General features: G+C 50.0%; 1 pseudogene; it reads right to left on the reverse strand.

The window, feature by feature from the left end:
* On the reverse strand, positions 295–2764 carry LOC109838568 (annotated as a pseudogene).

The following is a 3001-nucleotide window of genomic DNA, read 5'->3' on the forward strand; positions in this document are numbered from 1 at the left end:
CAAACGTCCCAATTTGTCAAACTTCTGAACATTTCACTTTCATTTTGAAATATGTTCAAAATTTACTTTTAACTTCTTATTGAAACTTTGGAAGTTTGAAAATTTCAATCTGGTTGCTTAATGACGCAGTTCTATGGTTTTGAAATGATGTTTTGTTGAAATATCTTTCAAACTTCTCTAGTTTTCAAATAGCACTTTTCGCTTAACATGTTTTTTTTGACTTTCGTATTTCTATAGTTAGTGTTTTCTGAACGGCCAAAATACCAAATTGGTATATTTATACGAATGCTTTTGCTAGTTTCGTATTTTTAAAAACTCCGACAATGACAAGACATTAAAGCTCGTACTTTTTGTTAATAAGACACCTTTCTCAAAAATCCGACGAGAAATTTTGTATTTAACCCCATTATCTCCCAAAATTATTAAATTTGTGTCCTCTCTCTCGTCCTCCTCCTCCTCTCCCATTCCCCTCTCCCTCCACTTCGGCACGCTGCTGTAATTTGTCCTTGCGAACCCCACTTCACAGCAATGAGGTTCACCATCATGATCGTGATTGGGGGCACCATCAGCGTGTCCTTGCGAACCCCACTTCACAGCAATGAGGTTCACCATCATGATCGTGATTGGGGGCACCATCAGCGACGTCCACTTGACAACATAGAGGTCAGCAAAGGCGTCAGCATCATCATCATCATCAGGGGCAGCGAGTTTGGAGGTCAGAGTGAACGGAATCTCAATCCCGGCGACGACTTTTAGAAGGCCTTGGATCACAACGTACAAATGCGCGGAGGTTCCAGAGATGAGCTAGAACTGCTCGTTCCGCCACCACTCCTCAAGCCCAACTCCGGACCACTTGACTTCAAGGACCACGAGGAGCACGAGGGTGACGGTGATGGTGAGGAGGTAGACGAGGAATGTTGCGTTTAGGGTTCGGACTATGAATTGGTCGGAGAGGAGGGAGAGTGCGGGGAGGAAGCAGTAGGCGAGGAGGAAGATGGAGGTGAAGGGGTAGATTCCGACGTTGAGGAAAGCGATTCTTTGCGAATAGGGCGTTGTTGCGGGAGAAGATCTTAACGGAGTCGGTTGCCCAACGGAGGACTTGGTAGAGGCGGTCGGTTAGGTTGATGGGGGCGGACCCGCGGAAGTCGTCAGAAATCGAAGGCACTTGCTTCGCCAACAATTTCTTCATTCAAAGTATTCCAGACCACACGCAAGCCAGCTTAGGTCTGAAAACTTTGAAGGGGGTCTTGTAGACGGTAAAAAATACCTCTATGGGTCTACAGGAAACTTGCCTACGAGAAGAGCTCGCACGCCCAGTTCTCTGGCACGGACCTAAACCGCGTAGACGTCGACTATACTCAGGTCCAGGTTCGCCTAACGGTCGACTCGCCAGCATGAGTCAGGGTCGATCAGGAAGGCAGAAATTCGCTCTTCGCTCAACTCGCCTGCCCGAGTTCGGAGTCGAATCCGCCAGCAAGCCCCAAAACCGTCAGTACAGCTGGGTATCCACTACCCCACGTGCTGAGATGGACCTTCCCATCCCTCTCGACCCGAAGGGAGAGAGAGCACAGTACCCCAGGACCGTCAAACGGCCGCCCACAGTGCACACAGCGCGAAGGACTGGACAGGCGTCGAGTCAACCTGAGCATTCATAAATGCGACTCACCTCGGCTGTCTGAGCCAAGAGCTGGATCCGCCGGCACTCGGCAAGCTGGCTAGACCCACTCGAGTACTGTACACCTACTTCACCGCCTCTCCTGACCGGAAAGGAGAAAGCGTCGTGCTCAAAGCACGCCGGGCGGTCACGCACAGTACAAGTGATCGGACAGACACTTCATCGATCTGCGAACTCATAAATGCGGTTCATTAATGCTGGTCAAATCCACTCGGATAGCAGTCGTTTGTTGCCTCACATACAAGAATGGGCCTTCCCATCGTAGGTGACAGGACATAGAGCACAATCCCTGGAATGACCGTTCATGGTATCGAGGAACGGCGAGACGTCTCTGAAGAGGATGTGGTCACATCCCACAATTCAAGGAGAAGTCAAGCTGTCCTTCTTTCATTTAAAAACCCCTTCCAGCACGATGGAAGAGAGGTCGCAAAACTTGGAGAAAAAAGAGTTGAGACCAAGCTGTTAGCAAATCCTTGCATTACAGCACTGCTGCCTAGTTCCGAGCTACTCCTCAAGCCCAACTCCGGACCACTTGACTTCAAGGACCACGAGGAGCACGAGGGTGACAGTGATGGTGAGGAGGTAGACGAGGAACGTTGCGTTTAGGGTTCGGACTATGAATTGGTCGGAGAGGAGGGAGAGTGCGGGGAGGAAGCAGTAGGCGAGGAGGAAGATGGAGGTGAAGGGGTAGATTCCGACGTTGAGGTAAGCGATTCTTTGCGAATAGGGCGTTGTTGCGGGAGAAGATCTTAACGGAGCCGGTTGCCCAACGGAGGACTTGGTAGAGGCGGTCGGTTAGGTTGATGGGGGCGGACCCGCGGAAGTCGTCGCGCTTGGTGATGCAGTAGATGGAGCGCCAGCCGCGGTTGTGCATTCGGTAGCCGGTTACAATGTCCTCGGTTACGGATCCGTATATCCACCCCACTCGATCGCCCCACTCCGTCTTGTCCTCAAACCTGCGGTAAGACGTTATTACTTGCTGTTCTTTTTTAATTTCCATCGCCTGACATTATTCGAGAATTTGATTCGTCGTTCAGCCTCTGCCATCAGATTTGTTGGTCAGGAAAGGGTTCAACGTATCATCAGTTGCTGGTGGATTCTGATTATGGCTGAGGATGGAATCAAGAGGAGGGAGATGGGGACGGAGGAGAGGAGGATGACGATGGTGCGTTGGAGGGAGAGGGGAATGTGAGAGGAGGAGGAGGAGGCTCAAGAGAGGGCACATATTTAATAATTTTGGGAGATAAGGGAGTTAAATGCAAAATTTATCGCCGGGGTTTTGAGAAAAGTACCTTATAGACAATAAGTACGAGCTTTAATGCCTTG

This window comes from Asparagus officinalis, chromosome 1 (assembly GCF_001876935.1).
Source record: "Asparagus officinalis chromosome 1, Aspof.V1, whole genome shotgun sequence".
Classification (NCBI taxonomy): domain Eukaryota; kingdom Viridiplantae; phylum Streptophyta; class Magnoliopsida; order Asparagales; family Asparagaceae; genus Asparagus; species Asparagus officinalis.